The sequence below is a fragment of the Hippocampus bargibanti genome, linkage group LG07 (assembly GCF_051943395.1).
Source record: "Hippocampus bargibanti isolate YZ-2025 linkage group LG07, ASM5194339v1, whole genome shotgun sequence".
Classification (NCBI taxonomy): domain Eukaryota; kingdom Metazoa; phylum Chordata; class Actinopteri; order Syngnathiformes; family Syngnathidae; genus Hippocampus; species Hippocampus bargibanti.
The window spans coordinates 23,762,294-23,775,765 of NC_142740.1; the positions used below are offsets into that span (position 1 = coordinate 23,762,294).

Genomic DNA, 13,472 nt, shown 5'->3' on the forward strand with positions numbered 1-13,472 from the left:
GTGGTCGTCCAGGGTGAAACTGGGTGACTGGCATTGCACGCCCACGTCCAGCCACGCTGGCGTCGTGCATGACGAATTGAGTCTCATCGACGACGAGCCGTGCAACGTCCGCGTCAACGTCAGTCCGAGACCCCACTCACCGCTGGATCCCGGAGCGGCTCTGGACTGGTCTCGTTCCCCCGGAGCCGGGCAGTTCACGCCCACGTCGGCGTCCGGCCGAGACCTGGTCCCATACGGCCGTACGGGGTGCCATTCTGCGCCTGGCAGTTCGACGTCCACGCAGAGCCATGCGCCGTCGCGTGACCGTGCGAGAGGGATCGCACTCACGCCCACGACGATCCGTGCCGCGTCTTCGTCCACCCCAGGCCGAGTCCCGTTCCCATCAGGCCGCCGCCCGTCGTGTGTTGGAGAGGCGGCGGTTGCCCTCTCCACCGACCGTTCCCTGGCGAGTGGACCTTTTGGGAGACTGTTGGGACTTCTGGAAGCGGCCCCTTGAAGGGGGGGGGGGGGGTACTGTCATGATCTGGTTGGCGACCAATGGGGGACGCTGTCGGCCCCGCCTGCACCTGCACAGGTGCTGGTCGTCCCGATCAGATTGGCGACCAGCGGGTAGCGACGTCAGCCCTGCCGGCAGCCTCGCAGGTGCTGGTCGTTAAAATCAATGACACTTAAAAGGACACCTGGCACGATCATCCGGTGCCGATTCATTGTTTGTTTGCTGCTTGGTTGCGGCATGCATCGTGTACGTGTTTGTTTAACCTTGGCGGGCTTTTACTTTTGGTCTTCTTTTGCTACTTTGTATTTTTTCCATTCAGATCATTTTGATGTTTTACATTTTGTTCCTGCTGACTTTATTTTAATACAATTTGTCAAACAACCTCCTGCTGCCTCCTGCCTGCTTTTTGGGATCCGAACCCGCCATCACCACCTCGCAAACCGTGACAAAGAAACGCTTCCTTGTTTGACAAAGTCTCCGATTTTGTGTCTCCTGGATGTTTTGTACTTTGTAACGTGCTTCATTTAATCAGATGCATATCACTTTTTGTTCCTCTTGGTTTGGATGCCATGCTCTGTAGCAGGGGTCGGGAACCTATGGCGCGCGAGCCATATATGCCTCTTTTGATGATTGCATATGGCTCGCCGATAAAACTAAATACATATTGTCGTTTTTTTTCGACGTTCATTTCCCGTTGGGGCTGCAGTTGGCGGAAAGCGCAATTTTGATTGGATGACACTGACCTAGAATGGCCGAAAGCGCCATTTTGATTGGATGATAGTGGCCGTCATGTTGAAACAGGTAAACGCCCAACTAGTGCACTTCACGCCCAACTAATGCACTTCAGCGTGAATGCACCGGAGCATTAGAGGAGAGAAAATGTTCTGATTCTAATTTGCAATGAAACAATACCATCGATGAAACAGTCGAATTTCAGTGACATTTTAACAAGCCCCATGTTAACGTTAGCATCAACATACTTCTGCGAGAAGTAGATTTCAGATAGCAAGTGTGGAAGCTTATGAGCCGTGTGCAGGCTAGCTAGCAGTAACTTCGCCTCTGGACCGGCAAATTGAGTTTCATTCCGATCGTTTGCCTGGAATTTTACCAATCACGAGGAATGGAAAACCATTCATGTTAACGGTGAGTACTATCACAAAGTTATTTTAAATAATACATTCTGATATTTAGTTGAAAAGTGGCCGCGCGTGCGCACGCGTGTATGTGTGCGCGCACGCGACCGTTTGTATGTGCGCGCGCGCGCGCGCGCGTGCGTGTGGCTCTCACTGAAAATCATTTCTAAATATTTTACTTTTATGGCTCTCTTAGTCAAAAAGGTTCCCGATCCCTGCTCTATAGTCTACATGACGTAAATGTAATGAATGAAATTAAAAGCTTTCGCAATTCCAGTAAAACTCACTGCAATCAAGAATTGGATTGGATTGGATTGGATTTGCCTTTATTAGTCTCGCAGTGGAGAAATTTACATTTCACAGCAGCAAAGTTATGAAAGAAATGAAAGTAGAAAAAAAAGTAGAATCACTTGCATCTCAGTGTTTTGAATCCATTGATAGAAAATAGGGGCACGGACACACTTAATCTGTCATATCCATGTGGCTTCCACAAGTTCTGTTATTAGAAATCAATCGTTACTGTAATGTAATAGTAGAAAGGGTAATGCCAGCATTTTTTAACCGGGTTCAGGAAGTTCGTTTTGACAGAGGTTCGCAAATGGTCGAAAAGATTTCTTCCTCAATTTCTTTTTCTCTCTTCTTTTCCCTCGTTCCTCGTGCTCTCCAAATTTCAGTAACTGCGCCACCAGCCGTTAAAATGTCTGTCATTACAAGTCCAACTGAAATAAATGCAATCATTCACATCGAACCTCAGTTGTGTACCACCAACCTTCAGCGGGTTGTATTAAAAAGACCAACGGGCTTCCAGCCTAAAGGTGTCTTATTGTGCCGGTCCCAAGCCCAGATAAATACAGAGGGTTGTGTCAGGAAGGGATCCGACCAAAAAGCTTGGCCGAAACAAACATACAAACCAAACTTCTGAACATGGAGGACATTGATTCGCTGTGGCAACACCTCAAGGGGAAAGCTGAAAGGAAAAGAAGAAGATAAATTCTAAAGTCTGTTTTGTTTCAACTGTGGGACTTTTTTTATGTTAAGTTTTTAATTGAGTAATGATTCAAAATTGTGTTTCGAGGTTAGCCTGGGAAAGGAGAGGAATGAAAGTCAGTGGAAGTAAGACGGAGTACATGTATTAGAATGAATGAATTAGAATGAATTAGAGGGACCCACGTACAAGAGTGAAGTTACACAGAGAACAGATAAAGAAGGTACAGGATTTTAAGTACTTGGGGTCAACTTTCCAGAGCAGCGGAGTGTGGAAAAGAGGTGAAGTGTGTACAGGTAGGTTAGTATGGCTGGAGAAAAGTGTCAGTCAAAGAGCAATTTGCTTTCACCTGAGAATCGCAGTTGACTTTCATCTCTACCCAGAAGAACCACATTTGAGAGCAGGGTCGTGTATTCTTTGCCACATGAGGTACGTCTGAGCTCGGAGGAATTGGTGAACCAGCAGTATATCTTTGTAGTAGCAAGGGTCGTATTTGTCGACATTGCTGGCGGGGATGTTCAGTCCTGCTATCTTCACCCCAATGTGCAAGCTCGGCGCAAGACGAGCCTTCGCCAAACACATCCCCAAGTAAACGTCATCGACGGGAAGAACGGTGATGGAAGGGGACATTTTGTGTATGACTAAAGCTGTGTAGCCAGACAGCAAGATGCCCGCACCCGAACAGTAGGGCGGATAAGAGTTTGACTCCTGCACCTGAACTGGGATGTAATATTTGCTCTCCGGTGACCGAATGGGCTTGGTGTTCTTCATCAGATGCCCGGTGAAGAGGTGTTTGCGCCCATCGTTGTCTTTAAGGTTCTGAAGGAACACCACCATATTGTCCGTGTTGGCAAACACGTCATCGTCACCATTGAATAAAAAGCGAGCGTTCGGACAGTTTCTTTGCATCCATTCCAGGAAAAGCACTTGCTTCAAGGTGAGGTTGTAGAAGGAGTCAGTAAAGTCCCACTGGATAATGTCCTTGTACTTGCGTTGCTCTGCTTGCAGGAGCTTGTTCAGCCTTACCTTCTCAGAGCCTTGACTTGTTGTACCTAAGAGGAAGAGCCTTCGGATCCAAACCCCATTGTGCAATCGCTCCTTCGTCCAGGTCTTGCGCAGCACCTCTCGGCGCTCGTAATTCCCAGGAGAGGTTTTAATGACCAATAGGAGGAAAACGTCACCCGATTGATCAACTCCGCCACATTTATCAGGCAGGTCCAGGAGCAGAGGGAAGCGGCGACAGTGGCGATGGTACAGAAAATCTTGAATATGAGCAGGAAGAGCGGCAAAGCCTGCCATGTTGGCTACAGACATGTTTTGATGACAAACTGGGCTTGACCAAACGAAGATATTGGTCTGGTTATTTGGCTCCATAACTTGAATGAGATCCGTTGTCATGCCTGCTTTCTTTTGAGCAATAAAATGCATGAGGAGAAGTATGATCACCACACAGATGACTCCAAGTAGCAAACGTGCCTTACATTTCAAGTGGCACATCCTCGGAACTCTGCTGAAAGAAAAAAAAATACAAGAACAAGACATGATTTATTTTTAAACATCATACTTTTTGCAAATGTGCAATTTAGTACATGATAGTTTTGACACGAGGAATTCATGAAACAATGTTTACCCGTAAAGATTGCAGTCATGCAGTCAAATCAGTCTCTGTCGTCCCACTAGCTTTTATTTTTGTACCACTGTCCATATACGCAGTATTTTCTGGTGTATAAGGCACACCCCCAATGAATGGTGTATTTTAAAAATTGTCCATATATAAGGCCGGTGTGCCTTATATATGACGCAACTATAAGACTATGAGACGCAACTTCAATGAATGAAAAAAGTTTTCAAATACGTATAATACATGAATAAATGAAAGTTTTCCAAATATAAGGCACGCCACATTATAAGGTGCTACAATAGAGGCTATGGTTACGCACCACTTCTACGTGGGGAAACTGGAGTCAGTGGCTGCTGACAGTAGTTGCCAGACCTGTTGCGGCACAATATTACTTCACATATAAGGCGCACCTGCGTATAAAGCGGAGGGTAATCTTTTGAAGAAAATAAGGCTTTTATATATATATATATATATATATATATATATATATATATATATAAATCCTCGTCTCACCCACCATGGGTGGTGTCTGTCCCCATTTCAGCTCGGGTCCTCTACCAGAGGCCAGGAAGCTTGAGGGTTCTGCGCAGTATCCGTGCTGTTCCCAGCACTGTTCCCGGGATCTGTTGCAACCACTCGTCGAGTTTGGGGGTCACTGCCCCGAGTGCTCCGACCACCACAGGCACGACTGTCACCTTTACCTTCCAGGCTCTCTCCAGCTCCTCTCTGAGCCCTTGGTATTTCTCGATTTTCTCATGTTCCTTCTTTCTGATGTTCCCATCACTCGGGACCGCTACATCCACGACAACGGCTTTCCTTTCCCCTTTATCTATGACCACGATATCTGGTTGGTTGGCCATTACCATCTTGTCAGTCTGTATCTGGAAGTCCCACAGGATTTTTGCTCGGTCATTCTCCACCACCTTGGGAGGTGTTTCCCATTTTGACCTTGGGGTTTCCAGTCCATACTCCGCACAGATGTTTCGGTAGACTATGCCAGCCACCTGGTTATGGCGCTCCATGTAGGCTTTCCCTGCCAGCATCTTACACCCTGCAGTTACGTGTTGGATTGTCTCAGGTGCCTCTTTGCACAACCTACACCTTGGGTCTTGTCTGGTGTGGTATATCCCTGCCTCTATGGCTCTGGTGTTCAGGGCCTGCTCTTGGGCAGCCAGGATGAGTGCCTCTGTGCTGTCCTTTAGGCCAGCCCTCTCTAGCCACTGATGGGACTTCTTGAGATCAGCCACTTCTGCTATGGTTCGGTGGTACATCCCGTGTAGGGGCTTTTCCTCCCATGATTGTCCCTCTTCCAGCACCTCATCCTCTGTTCCCCATTGACTGAGACATTCTCTGAGTACATCATCCGTTGGAGCCTTCTCTTTGATGTATTCATGGAGCTTGGATGTTTCATCCAGGACAGTGGCTCTCACACTCACTAGTCCCCGGCCTCCTTCCTTACGGCTTGTGTACAGTCTCAGGGTGCTGGACTTGGGATGGAACCCTCCGTGCATGGTGAGGAGTTTTCGGGTCTTAATATCCGTGGTCTGAATCTCTTCCTTTGGCCACCTTATTATTCCTGCAGGGTATCTGATCACTGGCAGGGCATAGCTGTTTATTGCCCGGGTCTTGTTCTTGCCATTGAGCTGGCTTCTGAGGACTTGCCTCACCCGCTGGAGGTATTTGGTCGTAGCCGCTTTCCTTGTTGCTAATTCGAGGTTGCCATTGGCCTGTGGTATACCGAGGTACTTGTAGCTGTTTTCAATGTCTGCTATTGTTCCTTCAGGGAGTGAGACCCCTTCAGTGTGAACTACCTTGCCCCTCTTAGTCACCATCCGACTACATTTCTCCAGCCCGAATGACATTCCGATATCACTGCTGTAGATCCTGGTTGTGTGGATCAGGGAGTCTATGTCCCTTTCGCTCTTAGCATACAGCTTGATGTCATCCATGTAGAGGAGGTGACTGATCGTAGCTCCATTTCTGAGGCGGTATCCATAGCCTGTCTTGGCGATTATCTGGCTGAGGGGGTTCAGTCCTATGCAGAACAGCAGTGGGGAGAGTGCATCACCTTGGTATATGCCACATTTGATGGACACTTGCGTTAGTGGCTTGCCATTGGCTTCAAGTGTGGTTTTCCACATCCTCATCGAGTTTGCAACGAAGGCTCTCAGGGTCCTGTTGACCTTATACAACTCCAAGCATTCATTGATCCATGTGTGTGGCATCGAGTCATATGCTTTCTTGTAATCAATCCAGGCTGTGCACAGGTTGGTATGTCGGGACCTGCAGTCTTGAGCGACTGTTCTGTCAACCAGCAGCTGATGTTTGGCACCTCTAGTATCTCTACTAATGCCTTTCTGTGCTTTGCTCATGTATTGATCCATGTGTCCACTTATCTTAGCCGCAATGATGCCTGACATGAGCTTCCATGTTGTGGAGAGACAGGTTATTGGCCGATAGTTGGAAGGAACTGCACCCTTTGAGGAATCCTTCATGATCAGGATTGTTCGCCCTTCGGTTAGCCATCCTGGGTGAGTCCCATCCATCAGCAGCTGGTTCATTTGTGCTGCTAGGCGCTCGTGGAGAGCTGTGAGTTTCTTTAGCCAGTAGGTGTGGACCATATCCGGGCCTGGTGCCGTCCAGTTTTTCATACCTGAGACTCTTCCCTGTATATCTGCCGCTGTGATGGTAACTGGGTTCTGCTCAGGGAGGTTGCTGTGCTCCTCTTTCAGAGTCACCAGCCATTGTGCACTGCTGTTATGTGCGACCTCCTTCTCCCATATGCCTTTCCAGTATCTTTCAGTTTCCAGCCTTGGAGGGTCTGCTCTGCTGTTAGAACCCTGCCACTGAGCGTACACTTTCGCAGGTTGTGTTGCGAACAGCCTGTTTATTCTTCTGGCCTCATTCTCTTTCGTGTACCTCTTTAGGCGACTGGCCAAGGCCTGGAGCCTTTGTTTGGCAGTTTCGAGTGCTTCAGGTATGGTTATCTGCATGTACCTCTTGGGTATTGGCCTTTTATTCAAACCTCTCTGGGTCTCCGTCAATTGACTCACAGATTTTGTTAAAAAAAACGGAAGTGGGCTCATTACCTTTTCCTATTCATATAATTATAACGAGGGTCTATACTCATTGTAATAAAGTTGAAAGAGATGAATGAGCAGACTTACTTTGTCAGAGACCTTCGGCTTTTGTTTGAGCGAGTGCGCGTATTGAAGCACAGCCGAGTAAAACTGTCACGCAGTAAACGGGTGGGCGGGGTCGCATAAAGAGTTTGATGTTTCTCTTTATTTGTAAGTAGGTGTGGGCCCGGTTGGTTGCTTTGGTATTCCAGTCAAAGGGGGTTTCTTGTTAACTGGTGAGGATCCTCCAGAGCAGTCACTTTGCTGAGGACAGAAAGTGTTGGTAAGAACAGTCACTTGGAGTAAATGTTCGAACCACTTAATCTTCTTGGTGAGTCTCCAAGTTTCCTTAAGAACTATACAAAGTGGGTGTGGCGAGGATTATCCAACGAAGTTGATTGCAGGATTTTTAAGGGATAATAAAATGATGGAGAATAATAATTTAGCATGTTTAAAAGTGCCGTGCTTTGCTGACCAACTAAACAATGGGCCTACAGTCAAAGCGCAGATGGCCACAGTAAATCTGAGTGAAACAGACACGGCAAGGTGAACTGTTGTCTCCATCTAGATTCTAGAAGGTCCGGCCTTGCTTGCGAATAAAGGTATTCTGATTCTGATTCTGATTCTTGCACAGAATTTAGGGCTTTAGATACTCCTTTTTCACCAAAGTTATTTACGGCTTAAACGCTTTGATCCTCTCCTCTTTCATCTAGAACTTCTTCATGTCATCACAAAGAGGGTACAGCAAGTCCTGAAGAATGAATGTCTCTCTGTGTTTTTGTTTTGTCATATTGTCTCTATGTTGTCATATTATTTGTTATTTAAGTTTTTTTTGTTCTTTTGACTTCAAGACGGCGCCGCGAGAGTGGCTGCCTTTCCAGCAGCTCATGTATTTTGTTTTTCTACTTTCATTCCTTTCATCACTTTGCTGCTGTGAAATGTAAATTTCTCCACTGTGAGACTAATAAAGGCATATCCAATATCCTGCACAAGCGCCAGATTACAAACTTATCAGTTTTTGGAAAAGACAACCAATTAAAATGTCTTATGTTTTACTGCTTGCAGCTGTTGGTGCTCAGAACGCCCAGAGGCGTGGCATTATAATCAAGAAAACTATGTTTACTAATATATCACTGTAATTTACATATACTCTCAATAAATAGCTTGGCAGAGGGGCGCAGAATTCATACGTATGTGTTGCGCTCTCCACTATAGTAAGGGAGATACGGTGTTGTGGGATCCAGGAAAAAACCACAAGACAAGCAATGTGATACGTCTTGACTCAACAGTGGTTTACTTCGAATGCCCCGATCTAATGCAAACGTACGCGCACAACAAGTGCATCACCTTGGTATATGCCACATTTGATGGACACTTGCGTTAGTGGCTTGCCATTGGCTTCAAGTGTGGTTTTCCACATCCTCATCGAGTTTGCAACGAAGGCTCTCAGGGTCCTGTTGACCTTATACAACTCCAAGCATTCATTGATCCATGTGTGTGGCATCGAGTCATATGCTTTCTTGTAATCAATCCAGGCTGTGCACAGGTTGGTATGTCGGGACCTGCAGTCTTGAGCGACTGTTCTGTCAACCAGCAGCTGATGTTTGGCACCTCTAGTATCTCTACTAATGCCTTTCTGTGCTTTGCTCATGTATTGATCCATGTGTCCACTTATCTTAGCCGCAATGATGCCTGACATGAGCTTCCATGTTGTGGAGAGACAGGTTATTGGCCGATAGTTGGAAGGAACTGCACCCTTTGAGGAATCCTTCATGATCAGGATTGTTCGCCCTTCGGTTAGCCATCCTGGGTGAGTCCCATCCATCAGCAGCTGGTTCATTTGTGCTGCTAGGCGCTCGTGGAGAGCTGTGAGTTTCTTTAGCCAGTAGGTGTGGACCATATCCGGGCCTGGTGCCGTCCAGTTTTTCATACCTGAGACTCTTCCCTGTATATCTGCCGCTGTGATGGTAACTGGGTTCTGCTCAGGGAGGTTGCTGTGCTCCTCTTTCAGAGTCACCAGCCATTGTGCACTGCTGTTATGTGCGACCTCCTTCTCCCATATGCCTTTCCAGTATCTTTCAGTTTCCAGCCTTGGAGGGTCTGCTCTGCTGTTAGAACCCTGCCACTGAGCGTACACTTTCGCAGGTTGTGTTGCGAACAGCCTGTTTATTCTTCTGGCCTTCGTTGTCAGATCTCCCAAGAAAGGTGTCACGCAGAGCTTGATCGTGGCGTGGAGTCGAGAAAGTCGTGCGGTGAACTCCGTGCGATGCTGAGCAGGTCTCTGCGAACTGTGTCTGTCCGGGTCTGAGTCCGAGATGTTTCTGATTCTCTCTGTCCCGCGATGGCTACTTTTATATAATTTTCAAGCGTGTGGTATGCGTCAGGCTGAGACGCATATCAAGAAGATCAAGGGCTTGAAAGACAACAAAGTTGCGGTGCGCACCGGTGTCCCCCGCCTCGTGCCCAAAAACAGCTGAGATAGGCTCCAGCAACCCCTGCGACCCTATATAATGAGGAATAAGCGGTACGGAAAATGAGATGAGATCTCTCTCTCTCTCTCTTTATATATATATATATATATATGTGTGACGGGCGTCACAACAGTGACTGTCTTCATCTCCACGATTCTGCCGTATTAATGAAGACGAGACGCGTGGATGTGTCTTTTTATTTCTTTTATTTCTGCAACACAGTATGGCAGAAGGGATGGGTGAAGTCGCATGGGTTTCGTCTTGTGATTAACCTGAATCTCCTCGAGATTGTTCTGCAAACTATGGGCGGGACATAGTGCCACACTGTGCGCCGTTGCGTCACTTCCTTCATAATTTAATAATCTAAGCGCACAACTCCGTTACATACACCCCCTTTAAATTATGCAGAAGTGAGGCAACATACACACGGAAGACAACAGAAAGACCAACAGGCACAATAGACAAGGTTATCGGGCAAGGATGTACAAAAATGCTGTCTAATTATGTCACTCATCTGACCAACTACGTCAGGTGACTGGAGTAAGGGATCTGTCGCCGGTGTGTCAGGGTCTGTGTGCTCGTCGGAGATGCACTGTACTGGGTCTGGGAAGGGACTCTGTCCCCACTAACATAAGTGGCCTCAGCTCGCACCTGCCCATTCCCCTCTGTACAAACTACATCACCCTGCATAGCACTACATAACTGTGACAGACTGGAGAAAGGTATCTGTTGCTGGTGTATCAGTTGTCTGTGCGCTCGTCGTAGATGCACTGCACTGGGTCTGGGAAGGAACTCTGTCCCCACTAACATAAGTGGCCTCAGCTTGAACCTGCCCATTCCCCTCTGTACAACCTACACCACTCTGGATTACACTACACAACTGTTACACGGTTGGGAAGCCTCTACTTCTAGCAACACACTCATTCAAAGGTGTGCTACTGGTTAAATGTAAGGAGCTCATTCTTAGACTTAACACACGAAAACACGTACATGAAAAAAAACACACTAATTGCAAAACAGCAGGTCAGACAATTAACACACTACATGTATTTCCAAAACGGGGGTCGACACACCGTCCACCGAGTGATGGGACTGCACAGCGTCTTCATTGTGCAGCATCGCGGTCCCGGTCCGAAGTGGAGAGTCACTTGTGATCCGGGTCACGGCACCAATGTGACGGGCTGAAGAAACCTTTTCATCGATTGTGTTTGTTTTTATTATCTTTAAGATACTGTAAACTATATACAGGTGTATTACATTTTTTTGCTTAAATACTGAAACCAGAACAGATTTAAGAAAATAATACAAACACGGCTCTTTTCGTCAAAAACGTTCCTGACCCCTGGTCTACAGACATCACACCTGCAGTTAAAATCAGGAAGTCAGCTTGACGACACTCGAGACAAAAAAGGGACAAAAGCACCACAGGACACTTGACAGGAAAGTGAGTGTCCGGGCACATGCAAACTTGCTGAATTGTCCAAAACAAATCCACGTGGGCCCGGTTGGTTGCTTTGGTATTCCAGTCAAAGGGGGTTTCTTGTTAACTGGTGAGGATCCTCCAGAGCAGTCACTTTGCTGAGGACAGAAAGTGTTGGTAAGAACAGTCACTTGGAGTAAATGTTCGAACCACTTAATCTTCTTGGTGAGTCTCCAAGTTTCCTTAAGAACTATACAAAGTGGGTGTGGCGAGGATTATCCAACGAAGTTGATTGCAGGATTTTTAAGGGATAATAAAATGATGGAGAATAATAATTTAGCATGTTTAAAAGTGCCGTGCTTTGCTGACCAACTAAACAATGGGCCTACAGTCAAAGCGCAGATGGCCACAGTAAATCTGAGTGAAACAGACACGGCAAGGTGAACTGTTGTCTCCATCTAGATTCTAGAAGGTCCGGCCTTGCTTGCGAATAAAGGTATTCTGATTCTGATTCTGATTCTTGCACAGAATTTAGGGCTTTAGATACTCCTTTTTCACCAAAGTTATTTACGGCTTAAACGCTTTGATCCTCTCCTCTTTCATCTAGAACTTCTTCATGTCATCACAAAGAGGGTACAGCAAGTCCTGAAGAATGAATGTCTCTCTGTGTTTTTGTTTTGTCATATTGTCTCTATGTTGTCATATTATTTGTTATTTAAGTTTTTTTTGTTCTTTTGACTTCAAGACGGCGCCGCGAGAGTGGCTGCCTTTCCAGCAGCTCATGTATTTTGTTTTTCTACTTTCATTCCTTTCATCACTTTGCTGCTGTGAAATGTAAATTTCTCCACTGTGAGACTAATAAAGGCATATCCAATATCCTGCACAAGCGCCAGATTACAAACTTATCAGTTTTTGGAAAAGACAACCAATTAAAATGTCTTATGTTTTACTGCTTGCAGCTGTTGGTGCTCAGAACGCCCAGAGGCGTGGCATTATAATCAAGAAAACTATGTTTACTAATATATCACTGTAATTTACATATACTCTCAATAAATAGCTTGGCAGAGGGGCGCAGAATTCATACGTATGTGTTGCGCTCTCCACTATAGTAAGGGAGATACGGTGTTGTGGGATCCAGGAAAAAACCACAAGACAAGCAATGTGATACGTCTTGACTCAACAGTGGTTTACTTCGAATGCCCCGATCTAATGCAAACGTACGCGCACAACAATTTCCGGTCCAACGATCTAAATCGGTCCGACACGAAACATGAACCGAAGCAGGCGTTCCATGTTTAAATAAACATTTTCGATATATATCATTTGTAAACCAATAGAACTACGCGAATGTAACCAAAATAGGAAATACGATAATTTACAACCTGTCACATACTCCCCCTCAAAATAGATGTTGTCCCCAACATATGTACTAGTAAATACATAAATACGCTGGACGACGTGCCCAAAACAATGACGCACGGTATTATGAACTGCATCCAAATATGAACTATAATAATGAACAGTTTACAGACTGGAACTCTTTTCATACATTCTGTTTACATTATAACAATCAACAATTCACAGACTGGAACTCTTTTCATACATTCCGTTTTACTTATACAGGGCTCATCGGGGTCTTCTTGTTTCCATCTCACTGTTCTATTAAACCGAAGTGTCGATTAACCATTTCTGTAGTATTTCGTGGCATAATAGGGGTGTGCGCCATACATCCAAGGCATTGTCTGTTCACCATGATATGGTACTGTCCCTACATTGTAGCAAGATGGCGAACCAAGGCGATCATACGTGAATACCTTGGGTCTCCTGTGTTCTCGTCGTGGCCGTTGATTTCCCCCAATATCAGGATTACTGGGGGGTGGCTGGGGAAAAGGGGGACACACTGTCACAGGTGGATCATTTTCCGGACCAATGTTGCCCTCCTGAGATTGGTCAACTTCCGCAGCTCCCGGCTCCGTCCCCGGCAGTTCATTCCCCAGTTGATTGTCATCATGGTGGGTTGTCTCCACAAAGCTCACGTCCCGCGGTTCTGGTGAGTCTGGTCGGGTGCTCTGGCGATGCAACACTGGATAATACTCATCCTCCTCATCATCCTCTTCCGGATCCATTTCCGGCATCTTGTTCGGTCGTTGCCGAGTGGACTTTTCCTTGGACTGGGACTGTAGTGAAGTCTCTAATGGCAAATGATCACATGGCAGCAAGAGATTGC

The 13,472-nt window shown here is 46.3% G+C and overlaps 1 pseudogene across 1 annotated transcript; it reads right to left on the reverse strand.

The window, feature by feature from the left end:
• Positions 1 to 1,960: 1,960 nt before the first annotated feature.
• On the reverse strand, positions 1,961 to 4,111 carry LOC148895852 (N-acetyllactosaminide beta-1,3-N-acetylglucosaminyltransferase 3 pseudogene; annotated as a pseudogene). The gene is made up of 2 exons (XR_016115607.1): positions 2,964 to 4,111; positions 1,961 to 2,596 (listed from the first exon to the last, which is right to left on the reverse strand). The product of XR_016115607.1 is annotated as an N-acetyllactosaminide beta-1,3-N-acetylglucosaminyltransferase 3 pseudogene (transcript).
• Positions 4,112 to 13,472: the final 9,361 nt, after the last annotated feature.